Source organism: Saccopteryx bilineata, chromosome 9 (assembly GCF_036850765.1).
Source record: "Saccopteryx bilineata isolate mSacBil1 chromosome 9, mSacBil1_pri_phased_curated, whole genome shotgun sequence".
In the NCBI taxonomy this organism is placed as follows: domain Eukaryota; kingdom Metazoa; phylum Chordata; class Mammalia; order Chiroptera; family Emballonuridae; genus Saccopteryx; species Saccopteryx bilineata.
The window spans coordinates 65,334,788-65,356,162 of record NC_089498.1 but is presented as its reverse complement, the minus strand read 5'-3'; positions in this window follow the sequence as shown (position 1 = coordinate 65,356,162).

The window sequence follows — 21,375 nt, the reverse complement described above, 5'->3', positions numbered from 1 at the left end:
TAGGCACCAGTACCGGATTGTGGTTACCGGGGAGTAAGCGACAAAGCGAGAAATGCAATTAGGGTTTTACATTTTACTAATTATGCTGAGAAATGAATGCACTGATGTTCACTGTATTCTCTATACCTTCTCTGTGAAATATTTCATACTATAATTATCATTATTTACAATGTATCTATTTTACAGTTTTCCATACCCCTACAAGGAAGGCCTGCAGCAGAGGAAGATGCCAGCTCCATCCCTTTCAATCACATGACCAACTAGCATGTGGCAGAGGAAGGTCTAGAGTTAGTCTCTCCCATTGTACTGCCCCCAAGGATTTTAAACACCACAGACTCAGTGGCCCAGGGACTACTTTTGAGAAGCATTAGAATAGAACTGCAGCCCATTCCTAAAGCATGCATCTGACTCTGATTTTTCCTCTCCAAGCATAGGCACTTTATTTGTTGGAAATGCCTTCCTGGGAGTTGTGGCTGTTTTTCCCAGTTAATGAACTTTTGCCTTCTCGAACAAGAAAGAAAACATCAATGCCCCAGTTACTCTTTTCTCACCCAAGTTACCAGCCCCCAAAGAACACACAACAGAGCTGGGTCTCTCGTCAGGAAGTGAATGCTTCTGCATGGGAGTCACTGTCCTCTTTCTCTTCTTGGTCAGGGCTTTTATTCACACTGCTCCCTGTCTGGGGTTTCGTTGCTTGTTGTTGTCTGAGTGGAAGGAATGAATAACTGGCATTGCATGGGGAATATGTAGACTGTGACACAAATCCTCAGTTTCAGATCCAGTTCATGGTCTCAGCCTAGACTTTATTGTACTTCCAAAAACAACAGCATTGAATGAGCTGTCATCACAAAGCCATGCTTTCTGGAGGTTTGGAAAATTCTTATTTTTCCCCAATCACGGACTCACCACTGTGCACCAGCAATAGGCTGCCAATTATAAGACAAAAAAAGTGAAATCTGAACTTTACTGTTCCTATTATACTACAGACTAGAGAAAGTGTGACGTGGAGATAAAGCCTCTGTCCTGGGAACTGGCCAACCTTGGTTCTGGTTCAAGACATGTATTCTAACCACTCCTGCCTCCATTTCTTCATTTCCGAAGTGACAGGGCTAGGCTAAAAGAACTCCAATTAAGATCTTTCCAACTCCAATTACATGGGGTAACATACATAAAACATATACAGAATAAAGAAATATTTAAATGATAAAAGGTATTATAAATAATACTTTTCAAATAACTTTTATTTATTTAGTAATGGCAAGATTCGTTAACCATTACTAACATCTTAAGTCAGTAGTAATTAAAGTAAGTAATTACATAATAAAATTAAACAATAAAACATTTAATATTATTTAGTGAGATTATATATGCTTCGTTATTGAAACTCAGTAAAATTTTTAGTGATAAAGCAAGTGACACTCTGGTTCTAGGTTCAGTTAATTTTAATATTTGATTTTAATATCTGTCACATCTGGAAAAAAATAACTCACAAAATTCATCAAGTCAAATGGAAGTGTGTCATTGGCTATACTTACTGAACCATTATACTCAGTTTTCAATTTCATGCATCAAACTTGAAAAATATCTTTTTTGAGATTTTTTTTAAAATAAATTTTCATCCTTTTTGTCAATTCAGTATCTTTTTATTTTTTAATTACATTTGACATGCAATGTTATATTAGTTTCAGGTATATAACATAATTATTAAACATCTATAAAACTTATGAAGTAATCACCCCTATAAATTTAGTTAGTACCCACCCAACACCATATATAGATACTATAATATTATTGACTATATTCCCTATGCAATACTTTACATCTTCATGATTATTTTGTAACTACCAATTTGCACTTCTTAATCCCTTCCCTTTTTCTACCCATCTCCCTAACTCCCTTCCTATCTGGCAATCATTATATATCTATGAGTTTGTTTCTGTTTGGTTTGTTTGTAACTTAGTTTTTAGCTTCCACATATGAGTAAAATCATATGGTATTTATCTTTGACTTATTTCACTTAGTATAATACCCTCTAGGTCCATCCATGTTGTTGCAGATGCTAACGTTTCATTTTTTTATGGCTGAATAATATTTCATTGTCTATGTGAACCACTTCTTTATCTACTCATCTACTGATGGACACCTAGGTTGCTCCCATATTTAGCTATTGTAAATAATGCTGAAGTGAACTTATGAATGCACATGTCTTTTTGAATTAGTGTTTTGGGGTGTTTTTTTGTGTGCATGACAGAGACAGAGAGAGAAACAGATAAGGACAGATAGACAGAAAAAGAGAGAGATGAGAAGCATCAATTCTTCATTGCAGCATCTTAGGTGTTCACTGATTTGTGTTCTTATATGTGCCTTGGCTGGGAGCTACAGCAGAATGAGGGATCTCTTGTTCAAGCCAGTGACCTTGGGCTCAAGCCAGCAACATTTGGGCTCAAGCCAGTGACCATGGGTCATGTCCATGATCCCATGCTCAAGCCAATGACCCCATGCTCAAGCTGGATGAGCCCATGCTCAAGATGGCAACCTGAGGGTTTCGAACCTGGGTCCACTGTTATCTCTATCCACTGTACCACTGCCTGATCAGGTTTGAGTTTCTTTAGTTAAATACCAAAAGCGTATTTGCTGGGTCCTTCTTTGTCCTTTGTTATAGCCTATATTTTAAAGTCTATTTTGTCTGGTATAATATTGCTACCTGTTGGGCAGATAAAATGTATTATGCTCACTTTGTTAAAGATGGAGGCTGTCGCCCAGGTGATATTAATGTGTGTTGAGAATCCTTGTAGCCTGGGGCTTGGTTTTGGGATTGGGCCTTTCCCACCCTTTTTGATGTGCGGTGGTACAATCCAATCATGCCTCAGAGAAGTGACTTTGTATTAGAGACTTCTCTATTTTGTATATTGGATTAGAGGTTGTGAAGCTACAATATAAAATGGGGACGGAGCGGGAGTTTGCCCTCTTGGTTCCTGAGGTTAGCATGAGAGAGCAGAGCCAGCAGTGGAAGGAGGCCACGTGGAGGAGGCCAGGAAAAGCAGCCAAGATGGCGGAGTGCTGAGTGAGATGCCAGTTTGTACAGAGTTTGTATCTGGGATAAGGAAGGAGATGGGGAACTGAGGAGAATAAGGCTGGTGAGCTAGAAACCTTTGATTCTAGGAAATTCGGGTAAGTCAGTGGCTTTGTGAGCACTGAATGTGATTGGGTTTTGGAGCCCAGTGTGTGTTTTTACTTGCCCGCCGGGTGCAAGCTAGAATTAAAGAAAACGGCCCATCAGTTTTTGGCTCCATTGTTTCTTTACCGACTGTCCAAATCCAATGTGAACCTGCATGAGCTGGGCTGCTGTGATAGTGGCCCTGGCCATGGCTTCTGGCTTTACACTACCTCAGCTTTTTTTTTTCCTTTCCATTAAATATCTTTCTTCAATCCTTTACTTTCAGTCTGTGTGTGTCTTTCAAATTGGAGTGAGTATCTTGTAGGCAGAATATACAAAGGACTTGTTTTCTTATCCATTAAGCCATGCCATGTATTTTGATTATAGCATTTAAACCATTTATACTTAAAATGATTATTGGTAGATAGGTCAATATTGCCATTTTATTATTCATGTTTTTTTTTATCTTTTTCTTCTTCTCTTCAGAGAATTCCCTTTAATATTTCTTGTTTTACAGGTGTGGTGGTGATGAACTTCAGCTTTTTCTTATCTGTGAAGCTCTTTATCTCTCCAATTCTAAATGACAGCCTTGCTGAGTAGAATAATCTTGTTTGTAGGTCCTTGCTTCAAATCACTTTGAATGTTTCATGCCTATTCCTTCTGGCCTAAAATGTTTCTGTTGAGAAATCAGTAACAGTCTTATGGGAGCTCCCTTGTAGGTAACTCACTGCTATTCTCTTGCTGCTTTTAAGATTCTATTTGTCTTTAACCTTTGGCATATTAATTATGATGTGTCTTGGTGTGGGCCTCTTCCGGTTCTCTTGTTTGGGACTCTTGTTTTCTGGGCTCATATATCTATTTCTTTCACTAGACTAGGGAAGTTCTCTTGTCATTTCTTCAAATAGGTTTTCAATTATCCCTCTGATATCCCTATGTAGGGAATGTTGGCATGCTTGAAATTGTCCCAGAGGCTCCTTAAAGATATCCTCATTTCTTTTGTATTCTTTTTTTCTTTTGCTGTTCTAATTAGATGTTTTCTGCTATCTTATCTTTTAAATTAGTTTCAATCCTCTGCATCTCTTACTACTGTTGATTCTCTGTAATATATTTATTTTAGTTATTGTAATCTTCATTTTTTACTTGTTCTTTTTTGTTTCCTATCTGTTGGGCAGATAAAATGTATAACGCTCATTTTGTTGAAAATGGTGCTGCCCACGTGAGGCCGTGGCCCAGGTGATATTAATGTGTGTTGGGAATCCTTGTAGCCTGGGGCTTGGTTTTGGGATTGGGCCTTTCCCACCCTTTTTGATGTGGGGTAGTACAATCCAATCATGCCTCAGAGAAGTGACTTTGTATTGGAGACTTCCCTATTTTGTATATTGGATTAGAGATTGTGAAGCTACAATATAAAATGGGGGCAGAACGAGAGTTTGCGCTCTTGGTTCCTGAGATTATCATTAGAGGAGAGAGCAGAGCAGAGAGCAGAAGGAGGCCACGTGAAGTAGGCCAGGAAAAGCAGCCAAGATGGCGGAGTGCTGAGTGAGATGCCAGTTTGTGTAGAGTTTGTATCTGGAATAAGGAAGGAGATGGGGAACTGAGGAGAATAAGGCTGGTGAGCTAGAAACCTTTGATTCTAAGAAACTCGGATAAGTCAGTAGCTTTGTGAGCACTGAATGTGAGTGGGTTTTGGAGCCCAGTGTGTATTTTTACTTGCCCGCCGAGTGCAAGCTAGAATTAAAGACTATGGCCCACCAGTTTGTGGCTCCGTTGTTTCTTTACTGACTGTCCGAATCCAATGAGAACCAACATGGGCCGGGCTGCTGTGATGGTGGCCCTGGCTGTGTCTACTGGCTTTACACTATCTCCATTCTTATGTTTTCTACCTCTGTTGAAGAGCTTACTGAGATCACTAAGAATTCTTAAAATCTGTGTTTTGAACTTTGTTTCTAGTAGATTGTCTGTTTTGTTTAGTTCTTTTTTTTCATTCTTGAATTTATTGGGGTGACACTGGTTAACAAAATGATACAGATTTCAGGTGCACAATTCTGTACACTATAATGTGTGTTCAACACCCTAAGTCACGTCTCTGTCCATTACCATTTAATCCACGTACCCTCTTCTACCTTCCCCCGCCCCTAGCCCCCAGCAATCACTACACTGTTGTCCTTGTCCCCTTGTCCATAAGTTTTTTTCTCTTCCCTTTCTTTTTTGTTTTTCTGTTCAATCCCTCCACACCCTCCAGCCCCCACCCCTGACAGCTGTCAGACTTCTATCTATGAATCTGCTCTATTTTAGTTGTTAATTCTTTTTGTTGATTAAATTCCACATATGAGTGAAATCATATGGTATTTGTCTTTCTCTGACTGGTTTATTTCCACCTATGCTGTTGCAAAGGGTAAGATTTCCTTCTTTATTGTGTCCGAGTAGTATTTCTTTGTGTAAATGTACGACAGGTTTTTTATCCAGTCCTACTGATGAATACTTGGGGTGCTTCAAAATCTTGGCTATTGTAAATAATGCTGTAATAAACATGAGGGTATATATATTCTTTTGAATTGGTGGTTTGGGTTTCTGCAAATAAATTTCCAGAAGTAGAATCTCTGGATCATAAGGCAGTTCCAGTTTGAATGTTTTGAGGTAACTCCATACTGCTTTCCACAATGGCTGGACCAGTCTGCATTCCCATCAACAGTGCATGAGAGTTCCCATTACTCCATATCCTCACCAACATTTGTTGTTTATTGATACTGTTTGTTGATGATTACCATTCTGACAGGTGTGGAGTGACATCTCATTGTGGTTTTAATTTTTATTTCTCTGATGGTTGGTGATGTTGAGCATCTTTTTATATGTCTATTGGCCATTATTTAGTTCTTTTTCTGGAGTTTTGGTCTGTTCTTTCATTTGGGACATGTTTAGGCTGCCTCCCTGTATTTGTTTCTATGTATTAGGTAGAACAGCTACATCTCCCAGTCTTGGTAGGATGGCCTAATGTGGTAGGTGCCCAGTGACACAGTCTTTCTAGTTATCTGAGCCAGGTACTATAGGTATGTTCCTTGTGTAGGACATATGCACCCTCCTGTTGTACTTGAGTCTTGATTGTTGTTGGCACATCAATGGGAGGGACTGATCTTAAGTTGATTGGTTGTGAAGACTGGCAATGACTATACTGGAGGAGCTCTTGTGCAGGGTTTGACCCCATGAAGCAGAATTTTCTTCAGTGGGGTTCTGGTGCCCATTGAGTCTTCCCCTTGGGTGTGTTGCCTATGGAGGTGGTTGGGTGTTGCTCTGGTATGATCTGAAGCTGGCCACTAGGTGTATTGGTTCTAGGGCCTCTTCAGAGAGGCTATAGTACTGGCTAAGGTCAACCACTGCCTGTGTCCCACCTAGGGCCACTTGATATGAGCTACAAGTTGATCTGCAGATTGTTCTCACTTTTGCTGGGCTTGGAGGTTCCTGGGAGAGGCTAAGGTGAAAATTGAAACCACTGCCACTAGTAATAGCTTGGGGATGCCTAATAAAATGTATGGGACATGTATGTCAAGGACAGATGGATACCTGCTTGGGTTTTTTAATTTTTGAAAGATTTTTAGGAAAGTACACAACATAGGCCAAGAAACACCATTTGTATGGAAAAGCCACTGAAAGTGACATGGGTTGGCCCACCAAGTGGGTGGAGCAGGATCTCAGGGAATCACCAAGATGAGGCAAACAGTTTTAGCCAGGTCAATGGAGACTTAGGTATGGTGCCCACAAGTGCTGGCAGTAGGAGGGCTCAGCAAAGGAACATGGCCTCTACAAGCACTTCTATCTGGGAGAAAATTGTCTGTCCAGCCCTCTCCTTGAAGCCAGATGATTCAGTTCCTCCCCATATACCCTAGCTTTTCTTTTGTGTGTGTGTGTGTGTGTGTGAGAGAGAGAGAGAGAGAGAGAGAGAGAGAGAGAGAGAGAGAGAGAGAAGGATAGACAGACAGTAAAGGAAAGAAATAAGAAGCACCAACTCACAGTTGTGGCACCTTAGTTGCCCACTGACTACTCTCTCATATGTGCCCTGACCTGAGGGCTCCAGCTAGCCAGTAACCCCCGCACAAGCTAGAGAGCTCAGGCACAAGCCAGCAACCTTGGCCTTCAAGCCAGTAACCATGGGGTCATGTCTGTGATCTTACACTCAAGCTAGTGACATCACACTCAAGCTGATGACCCGTGCTCATGCCAGCAACCTCAGGGTTTTGAACCTATGCCCTCAGCATCCCAAGTGGATGCTCGATCCACTGCATCACCACCTGGCCAGGCTCCCTGACTTTTCTAGATGTTGTCCCAGAACTGGAGCTAAGAGCAAGTGAGTCTGTCAGGAAGTCACTGCACAAGCCCTTTAAGAGGAATGCGTGGGACTCCAGCAGCCCTTTATCTCACTTAGCCATAATCTCATTCATTTTGACAGCCAGAACTTATTGGGGCTTCTTATCCCAGCACTGTATTCCTGAGCTGGGAAGCCTGGTGTGGGGTTAGGACCCACTGCTCCTCATGGGGGACCTCTGCAGTGGAGATATCCCTCCTGATCTCTGGCCACCACTGTGGGTGTGGGACCACTCTATTCCATGTCTCTGCCACACTACTAGTCTCAATGTGTCCTCTTCTTTATATCCTTAGTTATATGACTTCCAGTCATCCAGACTTTATGTGGTTCTCAGTGATGCTTGTTCTATACTTTACTTGTATTTATGATGTAATCATGGGAGGAGGCAAGTATATCTTGACCCAAAGCCCTCAAATTTTCATCTTCTTGAAGTTATCTCTAAACTAATTGGAAAATGATACAATATGTTTTTTGTTTTTTTTCATTTTTCTGAAGCTAGAAACGGGGAGAGACAGTCAGACAGACTCCCGCATGCGCCCGACCCAGGATTCACCCGGCACGCCCACCAGGGGCGAAGCTCTGCCCACCAGGGGGCAATGCTCTGCCCATCCTGGGCGTCGCCATATTGCGACCAGAGCCACTCTAGCGCCTGAGGCAGAGGCCACAGAGCCATCCCCAGCGCCCGGGCCATCTTTGCTCCAATGGAGCCTTGGCTGCGGGAGGGGAAGAGAGAGACAGAGAGGAAAGCACAGCAGAGGGGTGGAGAAGCAAATGGGCGCTTCTCCTGTGTGCCCTGGCCGGGAATCGAACCCGGGTCCTCTGCACGCTAGGCCGACGCTCTACCGCTGAGCCAACCGGCCAGGGCCACAATATGTATTTTTAACAAGTGGTCTCAACATTTTCTAAAGTTCTTCATTTAAAAGATTAGGGGTGAAGGAGGGTAGAAGGGTGATAAATGGTGATGGAAGGAGATTTGACTTGGGGTGGTAAACACACAATACAGTACACAGATGATATTTGGGGAATTATGCACTTGAAACCTGTATAATTTTGTTAACCAGTATCATCCCAATAAATTAATTAAAAAGAAAAAAAGGTTAGTATACAAGTTAGAAACTTTTGTTTCTAAGTTTAAGTGTGCAGATGTGAAAATTTTTCATTGGTAAAAATTACATTAATTTCAGCATGGCCTGTGGTAGCACAGTGGATACAGCAGTAAAGCGTTGGCCTGGAACGTTGTGGTTGCCATTTTTTTTTTTTTTTTTTTTTTTTAATTTTATAATTTTATTTTTTAAATGGGGTGACATCAATAAATCAGGATACATATATTCAAAGATAACAAGTCCAGGTTATCTTGTCTTTCAATTATGTTGCATACCCACCACCCAAAGTCAGATTGTCCTCTGTCACCTTCTATCTTGTTTTCTTTGTGCCCCTCCCACCCCCTATCCCTCTCCCATTCCCCCCTCCCCCCCGTAACCACCACACTCTTATCAATGTCTCTTAGTTTCACTATTATGTCCCACCTACGTATGGAATAATACAGTTCCTGGTTTTTTCTGATTTACTTATTTCGCTTCGTATCATGTTATCAAGATCCCACCATTTTGCTGTAAATGTTCCGATGTCATCATTTCTTATGGCTGAGTAGTATTCCATAGTGTATATGTGCCACATCTTCTTTATCCAGTCATCTATTGATGGGCTTTTCGGTTGTTTCCATGTCCTGGCCACTGTGAACAATGCTGCAATAAACATGGGGCTGCATGTGTCTTTACGTATCAATGTTTCTGAGTTTTGGGGATATATACCCAGTAGAGGGATTGCTGGGTCATAAGGTAGTTCTATTTTCAGTTTTTTGAGGAACCACCATACTTTCTTCCATAATGGTTGTACTACTTTACATTCCCACCAACAGTGTATGAGGGTTCCTTTTTCTCCACAACCTCTCCAACATTTGCTATTACCTGACTTGCTAATAACAGCTAATCGAACAGGTGTGAGGTGGTATCTCATTGCCGTTTTGATTTGCATTTCTCTAATAGCTAAAGAAGATGAGCATCTTTTCATATATCTGTTGGCCATTTGTATTTCTTCCTGGGAGAAGTGTCTATTCATATCCTCTTCCCATTTTTTTATTGGATTGTTTGTTTGTTTGTTGTTGAGTTTTATGAGTTCTTTGTATATTTTGGATATTAGGCCCTTATCTGAGCTGTTGTTTGAAAATATCATTTCCCATTTAGTTGGCTTTCTGTTTATTTTGTTATCAGTTTCTCTTGCTGAGCAAAAACTTCTTAGTCTGATGTAGTCCCATTCATTAATTTTTGCCTTCACTTCTCTTGCCATTGGAGTCAAATTCATAAAATGCTCTTTAAAACCCAGGTCCATGAGTTGAGTACCTATGTCTTCTTCTATGTACTTAATTGTTTCAGGTCTTATGTTTAGATCTTTGATCCATTTTGAGTTAATTTTTGTACAGGGAGAGAGACTGTAGTCCAGTTTCATTCTTTTGCATGTGGCTTTCCAGTTTTCCCAGCACCATTTATTGAAGAGGCTTTCTTTTCTCCATTGTGTGTTGTTGGCCCCTTTATCAAAAATTATTTGACTAGATATATGTGGTTTTATTTCTGGACTTTCTATTCTGTTCCATTGGTCTGAGTGTCTATTTTTCTGCCAATACCATGCTGTTTTGATTGTCGTGGCCCTATAATAGAGTTTGAAGTCAGGTATTGTTATGCCCCCAGCTTCATTCTTTTTCTTTAGGATTGCTTTGGCTATTCGGGGTTTTTTATAGTTCCATATAAATCTGATGATTTTTTGCTCTATTTCTTTAAAAAATGTCATTGGAATTTTGATGGGAATTGCATTAAATTTGTATATTGCTTTGGGTAATATAGCCATCTTGATTATATTTATTCTTCCTAGCCAAGAACAAGGTATATTCTTCCATCTCATTATATCTTTTTCGATTTCCCTTAACAATGGTGTATAGTTTTCATTATATAAGTCCTTTACATTCTTTGTTATGTTTATTCCTAAGTATTTTATTTTTTTTGTTGCAATCGTGAAGGGGATTATTCTTTTGAGTTCCTTCTCAGTTGTTTCATTGTTGGCATATAGAAAGGCTATTGACTTCTGTATGTTAATTTTGTATCCTGCGACCTTACTGTATTGGCTTATTGTTTCTAGTAGTCTTTTTGTGGATTCTTTGGGGTTTTCGATGTATAGGATCATATCATCTGCAAAAAGTGATACCTTTACTTCTTCTTTTCCGATATGGATGCCTTTTATTTCTTTGTCTTGTCTGATTGCTCTGGCTAGAACCTCTAGTACCACATTAAATAAGAGTGGAGACAGTGGACAACCCTGTCTTGTTCCTGATTTAAGGGGGAAAGCCTTCAGTTTAGTGCCATTTAATATGATGTTAGCTGATGGTTTATCATATATGGCCTTTATCATGTTGAGATATTTTCCTTCTATACCCATTTTGTTGAGAGTCTTAAACATAAAATTGTGTTGTATTTTATCGAAAGCCTTTTCTGCGTCTATTGATAAGATCATGTGGTTTTTGTTCTTTGTTTTGTTGATATGGTGTATTACATTAACCGTTTTACGTATGTTGAACCATCCTTGAGATTCTGGGATGAATCCCACTTGATCATGATGTATTATTTTTTTAATATGTTGTTGTATTCGATTTGCTAGTATTTTGTTTAGTATTTTAGCATCTGTATTCATTAGAGATATTGGTCTGTAGTTTTCTTTTTTTGTGCCATCCTTGCCTGGTTTTGGTATGAGGGTTATGTTGGCCTCATAAAATGTGTTTGGAAGTATTGCTTCTTCTTCAATTTTTTGGAAGACTTTGAGTAGAATAGGAACCAAGTCTTCTTTGAATGTTTGATAAAATTCGCTGGTATAGCCGTCAGGGCCTGGACTTTTATTTTTGGGGAGGTTTTTAATGGTTTTTTCTATTTCTTCTCTACTGATAGGTCTGTTTAGGCTTTCTGCTTCTTCTTGACTCAGTCTAGGAAGGTTGTATTGTTCTAGGAATTTATCCATTTCTTCTAGGTTGTTGAATTTAGTGGCATAAAGTTTTTCATAGTATTCTACAATAATTCTTTGTATATCTACGGTGTCCGTGGTGATTTCTCCTTTTTCATTTTGGATTTTGTTTATATGAGTTCTTTCTCTTTTTTCCTTGGTAAGTCTTGCCAAGGGTTTGTCAATTTTGTTGATCTTTTCAAAGAACCAGCTCCTTGTTCCATTAATTTTTTCTATAGTTTTTCTGTTCTCTAATTCATTTATTTCTGCTCTGATTTTTATTATCTCCTTTCTTCGGCTGGTTTTGGGTTGTCTTTGTTCTTCTTTTTCTAGTTCCTTAAGGTGGGAAGTTAAGTGGTTCACTTGGGCTCTCTCTTGTTTGTTCATATATGCCTGAAGCGATATGAACTTCCCTCTTATCACTGCTTTTGCTGCATCCCATAGATTCTGATATGTCGTATTGTCATTTTCATTAGTCTGTATATATCTTTTGATCTCTGCACTTATTTCTTCTTTGACCCATTCATTTTTTAAAAGTATGTTGTTTAGTTTCCACATTTTTGTGGGATTTTTTTCCTCTTTTTTGCAGTTGAATTCTAGTTTCAAGGCTTTATGATCAGAAAATATGCTTGGTACAACTTCAATTTTTCTGAATTTGCTGATATTGTTTTTGTGGCCCAACATATGGTCAATTCTTGAGAATGATCCATGTACACTGGAGAAAAATGTATACTCTGTCACTTTGGGATGAAATGTCCTGTAGATGTCTATCATATCCAGGTGCTCTAGTGTTTTGTTTAAGGCCACTATGTCTTTGTTGATTCTCTGTTTGGATGACCGATCTAGAGCCGTCAGCGGTGTATTGAGGTCTCCAAGTATGATTGTATTTTTGTCAGTTTTTGTTTTAAGATCAATAAGTAGCTGTCTTATATATTTTGGTGCTCCTTGGTTTGGTGCATATATATTAAGAATTGTTATGTCTTCTTGATTCAGTGTCCCCTTAGCCAGTATGAAATGGCCATTTTTGTCTCTGAGTACTTTTCCTGTGTTGTAGCCAGCATTATCCGATATGAGTATTGCTACACCTGCTTTTTTTTGGATGTTATTTGCTTGGAGTATTGTTTTCCAGCCTTTCACTTTGAATTTGTTTTTATCCTTGTTACTTAGATGAGTTTCCTGTAGGCAGCATACAGTTGGATTTTCTTTTTTAATCCATTCTGCTACTCTGTGCCTTTTTATTGGTGAGTTTAATCCATTTACATTTAGTGTAATTATTGATACTTGTGAGTTCCCTATTGCCATTTTATATCTTGCTTTCTGTTAGTTTTGTGTCTTGTTTGATCCTTCTCTTTCGTTTTTCTATCTTTTGTTTTTATTTGGTTGTATTCCATACATCTTTCCTCTGTTGCTATCTTTTTTATCTCATGTGCTTCTGTGGTGGTTTTTTCAATGGTGGTTACCTTTGAGTAATGAAAAGGGTCCCTACCCTGTTCATTGTAGCGAACTATTTTGTGAGTACTTTTGCACTCCATCGTCCTTTGCTACTGTTAATCTCCGTCTTCTCCCCCTCTTTCTTTTTGTTGTTGTCACAGTTTAAATTTGGTTTTATTGTGTTCTTCTTGGAGCTTTTACTTGTGGCTCTGTTTTTTTTTTGTTCTTTGTATCTGATTGGAGAACCCCCTTTAGTAATTCCTGGAGTGGGGGTTTTCTGATGATAAATTCCCTCATCTTTTCTGTATCTGTGAATGTTTTTATTTCTCCTTCGTATTTGAAGGATAGCTTTGATGGGTATAGTATTCGTGGCTGAAAGTTCCTCTCTTTCAGGACTTTAAATATTGGGGTCCACTCTCTTCTAGCTTGTAGAGTTTCTGCTGAGAAATCTGATGATAATCTAATGGGCCTTCCTTTATATGTTGTATTCTTCTTTTCCCTGGCTGCCTTGAGAATTTTTTCTTTGCTGTTGGTTTGTGTCAATTTCATTATGATATGCCTTGGAGTAGGTTTGTTGGGGTTAAGAAAACTTGGAGTTCTGTTTGCTTCTTGAACTTGAGGCTTTAGTTCTTTCCACAGGCTTGGGAAGTTCTCATCAATTATTTGTTTAAGTATGTTCTCCATTCCATTTTCTCTCTCTTCTCCCTCTGATATACCTATTATTCTTATGTTATTCTTTTTGATGGAGTCAGATAATTCTTGTAGGGCTATCTCATTTTTTTTAATTTTTGAGTCTCTTTCTTCTTCTCTCTGTTGTGCCTCAAGTTGCTTGTCTTCTATTTCACTAATCCTCTCTTCTATCTGACCTGTTCTATTAGCTAAGCTTGTTACTTCGTTTTTCAGCTCGTGAATTGAGTTTTTCATCTCTGTTTGATTTGTTTTTATAGTTTCAATTTCCTTGGACATATATTCTTTGTGTTCATGGAGTTGTTTTCTGATCTCCCTATATTGCCTTTCTGTGTTTTCTTGTATATCTCGGAGGATTTTTAGGATTTCTATCTTGAATTCTCTGTCATTTAGCTCCAAGGTTTCCAATATATTAAATTTTTTCTCCATAGATTTTTCCTCATCTAGCTGTGTTACCTCTCTTTCTTTTGTATCCATGATATTCGATTTTCTCTTTCTTAATGGCATCTGAGGGTGGTTTTGTTGATAGTATTAATGAGATTTAATAAAGAATAAAAAGTTAAAAAAAAATAAAAAAATAACAAATCGAAAAGAGTTGTTTTTTTTTAAAAAAAATTAATAATGAAATAAAGAAAAATAAAATAAAATAAAAATTTTTTAAAAAAGGAAATTATTCCCCCCCTCTTTTTTTCCTCTCCTCTCCTCTCCCCTCTTTCTTGAGAAAATCTTGTGGTGGACTGTGAGTTATAACAAACAATGCCTGTGATGGAGGGCCTGAATTGGGGAAAAGTAATAAAGGGGCAAAAAAGAGAGAAAGAAAGAAAAAAAAAAAAAGGAAAAAAAAAAAAGAAAAAAAAAAAGAGCGTATGGACCCACAAAAAGCTATTTAGGAAAAAATTTGGGTCAAGAATAAAATGATTTGCTTTTAGGTGTTGGTTTTCTAAGAGTTATGATGAGAGGAATAAGAGGAAAATGGAAAAATGGGGGGACAAATTAAAAACTTACTATTGTATTTAGTGGAACAAGAACTAGATAATATGGAGAGCCAGGGATGGGAGCACTGCTAGTGAGTTAAAAAGGTGAAGTAAAAACCCCCCAAAATGCCACAAACATAGGTTTGAGTCCCAGATAAGATAATTTGTTTGTTATTGAGGTTTGAATGAGAGGAGATGTAAAGGAGAAAGGAAGAAACTAATATAGAGGGAGAAAAGAAAGAGAGAGAGAGAAAAAAAGAGGGAACCACTAAAAGAAGAAAAAAGAAAGGAGAGAGAGAGAGAGAGTTAAGGGTTTTGGAGTGCAACCCTCATAGAGAGAAAGGAAGAGAAGAGAAATGATAATGGGAGATGTAACACTTATGGGTAGTGTAGTTCAAGGAGAGGAGAGAGTAAGACCGGTAGAGAGTTAATCGGCCAAATTGGAGGAGGAAAAAAAAGTCTCAAGAATGAAGATAAGAGAAACAAACGAACAAATATAATAAAATGGGATAGGTTATAAAGTCTGCAGATTATTCTTGATTTTGAGAGGTTATCTTCTTGCTTTTTCTTTTCTCTCCCTCTTCCTGGTCGGTGACTCTGTACCCCGGGTTCTGCCCCTTTGGCACACTCAGGTAGAGGTTTGCAGTTGATAAGTCTCTATGGCAATGTCATGTATTGTGCTTTATTCTCGTCGGGAGTCGTGGCTCATTAGCATTTATAGGCTCCGACAGTGAGAGAGTCCGTGTTCCTGGAGCCTTTCTCCTAGTCTTTCCTTCCTCAATTAGTAGCCTGATAGTCCAGGTATGGGGTTGCTGCTGCCTCTGCCTGGATAGTAAGAGGCTCAAATTGCTGGCAACTCCCCACTCTATTTCCACTCAGCACAGGGCTCTGGGTAAGGCTCAGTCAGTCAGAGCTGCTAGCATAATCAGGCGGGCTTTCCGCCCACTCGAAGACCTCTGGCTCTGCCACTCTATCCGGTAACACAAGCGGGCGCCCACTTCTGGGGGGCGCTTGGAGGAAACTCTCACTCACTGTCTGCAGTGGTTGCCATTTTAAAAACCTGAGCTTGCCTGGTCAAGGCACATACAGGAAGCAACTACTACGAGGTGATGCTTTCCGCTTCTCCCTCTTTTTTCTTTCTCCATCCCCTTTCCTCTCTATAAAAATCAATAAACAAAAAAGTTACATTAATTTTTGGTCACAAAATTAGTTAATAATAAATAAGAATTCAATTATTTTTTCAAAATGCTCTCTCTATTCCATGAGTTTATTTTGCAAAGCAATCACTTTCTTATTATTTTATTTTATTTTTTTTATTTTTCCAAAGCTGGAAACAGGGAGGCAGTCAGACAGACTCCCGCATGCGCCCGACCGGGATCCACCCAGCATGCCCACCAGGGAGCGATGCTCTGCCCATCTGGGGCATCGCTCTGTTGCATCCAGAGCCATTTTAGCACCTGAGGCAGAGGCCACAGAGCCATCCTCAGTGCCCGGGCAAACTTTGCTCCAATGGAGCCTTGGCTGTGGGAGGGGAAGAGAGAGACAGAGAGGAAGGAGAGGGGGAGGGGTGGAGAAGCAGATGGGCACTTCTCCTGTGTGCCCTGGCTGGGAATCGAAACTGGGACTCCTGCATGCCAGGCCGACGCTCTACCGCTGAGCCAACCAGCCAGGGCCTCTTATTATTTTAAAACAACTTTAAATCAAAAGTTAAGCAAGTTTAGCTATTTTAAAAATATATATTTTATGTATTCAGTTTAGAGAGGAGAGAGAGAGAAGGGGAGAGGAGCAGGAAGCATCAACTTCCATATGTACCTTGACCAGGCAAGCCCAGGGTTTCAAACTGTCAGCCTCAGCGTTCCAGTTCAATGCTTTATCTACTATGCCACCGCAGGTCAGGAAAGCATGTTTAGCTTTTTTGACTCTCCTAAATAAGTATACCTGATAGTCACTTGTCTTCAAAAAAAAAAAAAAACTAATTTTGAGCATTTGTCTGCTTTATGAAAGAATAATGCCTACTGTCTTTAAGATTAGTTTTGAATCTTGAGTTTTTCTTTCATTAGATTTAAAGGATTTTTAAATAATATTAACTTTGCTAATATTATATAGCAGCACAAAACTAAATTTTAGTTAGGTAATATAGGCCAAAAACAAAGAAGAGTGAGCATCCTATACACAACATCTCTGTGTTAACAAATTCCCCCTCACCCATCAGAATTGTTCTCTATTCTGCATATTATTATCCATATATACATCAAACTTATTTCTTATATTCCACAGAGAAATTTTCTTCCAAGAACCTAAAAATTTCTTTAGTGATCACAGCACTAGACTGTGATTAACTTAAGACAGAGACCATGTTTTCTTTTCCTTTGTACTGCCTCTGCTGCCAATTCCTAAGGAAAGATTTGGGGCATAGTAGGCACCTTAGAAAGACTTACCAAGATTGTTAAGTCTTTGCTTAAAAGGCTTTAAGCTTTTTTTTTTTCATTTTTCTGAAGCTGGAAACAGGGAGAGACAGTCAGAGAGACTCCCGCATGCGCCCGACCGGGATCCACCCGGCACGCCCACCAGGGGCGGTGCTCTGCCCCCCAGGGGGCGATGCTCTGCCCATCCTGGGCGTCGCCATATTGCGACCAGAGCCACTCTAGCACCTGAGGCAGAGGCCACAGAGCCATGCCCAGCGCCCGGGCCATCTCTGCTCCAATGGAGCCTTGGCTGCGGGAGGGGAAGAGAGAGACAGAGAGGAAAGCGTGGCGGAGGGGTGGAGAAGCAAATGGGCGCTTCTCCTGTGTGCCCTGGTCGGGAATCGAACCCGGGTCCTCCGCACGCTAGGCCGACGCTCTACCGCTGAGCCAACCAGCCAGGGCGGCTTTAAGCTTTTTTTAAGCCTTTGCTTTGGATGGAGTAGCTGTTAACAATTGGCAACAAAAAAGAAAATGTACTTCAGATGTTTCAAATAAAGAAAGATTAATGAAAGGACTTGCCACAGAAATAAAGGCAAGGTTTAGGAAACTGGTGGTGAGGTACGTAGAGACTAGCCAAAGGGAGAAACTGTTATCTCCTGTAGGACCTGGGAGAGCTAAACTAGTTATGGAAAAGGAGTCCAGGAGGCATCACCACTGTGGAGTAACCCAGCTGCTGCCAGGGATGCAATGTGAAAACAGGGTAGAAACAGGAAAATAATATCCCTAACCCCTTTTTCCTGTCCTATTAGTGCCTTCTGTTAACCAAACCACCTAGAAGGCAGTCAACAGGTGAACAAAGGAGATACAATCTGAAAGGGTCAGACTCCTGGGCACAGGCAGGGCAGTAAGTGGGTGGGAGAGGCAAAGCAAGTGGGGTAAATGCAAAACACCCACCCAGATGAGCAGTCCAATCCTTTAACATAGCTTGGAGCCTTAAGACCAGCTAGCCCTGTCCGCACCATAGATAGCATCCTTCTCCCCCTGAGGGGAGGAAAGGGAGTCCTCTTCCTACTAAATCAGAGAATTTCTATGAAACCATTTATTTCCTATGTCTACTGTGAATTATTCACACTCCAATCTATTTTATCTGTTAGAACCTGAGAATATAGACACTAAATGATTTAGACATTTTGAAAATCTCTATTTTTCCACATTTGAATTTTACCTATTAAATTGAAAGCAACTCTTTCAGATTGGTTTGCAAAGGTTAAAACATGAGGAGTTTGAAGTGACATTGAAGTCCTATCAAATACTCATATTTTCAGTCAGTACCCCAAATATTGAGCAGTCTACTACCTATAAGGCATCATAAGAAATTCAAAAATAAATTACAGATGGTATCTGCCCCTCCCCTGTAGGAGAGTATACCCATCTCTGAAGATGGATGGTGATAAATGTTCTCATCAAGATTCATTTTGTCAGAACCTGGAAAAGGTCTCAAGGAAGTGGAATTTATTAAAATCTAGAAATATAAGTAGAACTTTGACAAGTGAAGTTTGGGGAGGAGAAGGAGTTGGAGGGATACTTCAAGTGAAAGAGAAATAATTTTAGATGACCTATTTTCTCAATCAAAGATTTGAGTAGTCATTGACTTTAATAATATAAAGGACTCTGATAGGAAAAAAAAATGGGCCTTGGCTGGTTGGCTCAGTGGTAGAGCATCGGCCTGGCGTGTAGATGTCCTGGGTTCAGTTCCCGGCCAGGGCACACAGAAGAAGCACCCATCTGCTTCTCCACCCTTCCCCCTCTCCTTTATCTCTCTCTTCCCCTCCCGCAGCCAAGGCTCCATTAGAGCAAAAAAGTTGGCCTGGGTGCTGAGGATGGCTCCATGCCTCCACTTCAGGCTCTAGAATGGCTCCATTGTTCCTGGCAAAGGAACAATATCCAGATGAGTGGAGCATCGCCCCCTGGTGGGCATGCTGGGTGAATCCCGGTCAGGCACATGTGGGAGTCTCTCTCTCTCTGCCTCCCTGCTTTTCACTTCAGAAAAATACCAAAAAAGAAAAAAAATGATGGCAAATACCTTTTAAAAATTTATAATACATAGATTAAATTAATAAATGAACATCTCCCACATTAGATCTGCAACTCAGCTAAGAAGCTCTCATCTAAAACATTCTGAGCCCCAAAGGCCTCTATTCAAGAAACAGTTCTGAACCAGTTAAACCTTCTTAAAACTCTTCAGACAAGCTTTTTGAAACTTGTACAAAAAGAGGAAACTGGGCAATTTCATTTCAGTTTCAACTCCAGGTCAGCACAGCTTTAGAGGGCAATACTAGAAAAATAGAGAAAACTGAATTTCCCATGATGGTTGTCAATCCTGTCAAAAGATTTTATGGGAGAGTAAAAATCATTAAAGCCAAAGGGGCTATCATGAGGAGTCTCCTTGGATTTCATTTTTAAGGTTATATTCTAAAGATAATACCAAATGAAATGCTAAATGCAGTAACTGTGAATATCTGTTTTTTAAAAAATGTCTCTAGACTCCTCCAGATTATGGCCTTACCACCAGCAACGTGGCATTAACCAAGTACAATCTCTATCTAAAATAATAACAATTATTATAATAATTCACAGAGTACTTGCTATAAATCAGTCACTGTTCTAAGTGTTTTATACATAATAACCCATTTAATCACCCATTTAACAAATGAGGAAACAGACATAGGGTTACCAGATAAAATACAGAGTTCCCAGATGAATTTTATTTTAGATAAACACTAATTAATGTTTAGTGTAATTTTGACCCATGAAATATTTGGGACATACTTATACTAAAAAGTATTTATTGCTTATCTGAAATTCAAATTTAAGTGGGTGACCTCTATTTTTACAGGACATTTTGCTAAGTCTGACAACCTTGATAGCTAGTAATGAAGGAGCTTGAAGAATAATTAAATAATAAGTATATCAAGGAGTTTCTAAGCCCAAGAACTACCTATATTTGTGGCATCATTCCTTCTTGACTATAATAATGACACTAAATTTATTGAATGCTTTCTTAAAGCTCTATTATAAGCGCTTAACACAGATGATTTCATTAATCCTCATACAAATTCTATGGTTTAGGCCCATTAATATGATGAGAAACCTCATAGAAACATGAACTCAACATGCCTGGATTCATGACATTTGTAAGCAATGGAGCCTGACTCAAACTGGGGTGTTGAGAGTGCAGAGCTCAGACCATAACAACAACTCCATGCCACCTCATTAACACAAACTCATCGTGCTGTTCTATGTTGGAATCATGGTGTATCCAAAGATATGTCTTCCAGGTTTTCAAGAGATAAATGAGTGTTTAACTTTAGGCCTTTTTAATTAAAGCTTCTATTAAAAGGACTCCTTGAAACCAGAGAAGTCATGCTCATTCTCTGTACTCCCTACAGGGTCTAGCATTGCTCTAAGAATACAATAGGAGTGTGCCTGATGAGGTGGTGGCACAGTGGATAGAGCATCGCCCTGGGACGCAGAGGACCCAGGTGTGAATCCCCTGGGTCACTGGTTTGAGTGCAGGCTCATCCAGCTTGAGCACGGGTTCACCAGCTTGAGCTCAGGATTGCTAGCATGAGCATGGGGTCACAAGACATGACCCCATGATCACTGGCTTGAACCCAAAGGTCACTGGCTTGAAGCCAAAGGTCACTGGTTTGAGCCCAAAGGTTAAGCAGGATTCACACCTGGGTCACTAGCTGAGCTGGAGCCCCCTGGTCAAGGCACATATGAGAAAGTAATCAATGAACAATTAGGGTGCTGCAACAAAGAACTGATGCTTGTTATCTCTCTCCCTTCCTGTCAGTCCCTATCTGTCCCTCTCTCTCTCGCTAAAAAAAGAAAAATAAAATAGGAGTGCAATGCGTGCTTGTAGAGTACAATTAAATATTACTTTTCTCAGCATGCATAATGCATCAAAGTGTCTGTTTTATTTTTTGTCAATAGCTATCAAGCTCTTGATTTTCAAGGTTCAAATAACCTTCTCTGTGAAAATTTTAGGGGAAGAGAATTGAAAATAGCACCAAAAAAGTGGACTGGAAAATCCTTTCAACAGTCTTCATTTGGTTTCTACATTGCTGAATTTACTAAACTTGAATACCAGTCTAGGTGATGCTATGCAACTTCAACTCTGAAGCCACTTAGAGTAGAGTATAGGAGCTCATTCCCAGTTATTAAATATGTCTTTGTTATAGACTGAATGTTTTGTGTCTCCCTCCCAAAATTAATATTTTGATGCTCTCACTCCCAATGAGATAGTTTTTGAAGATG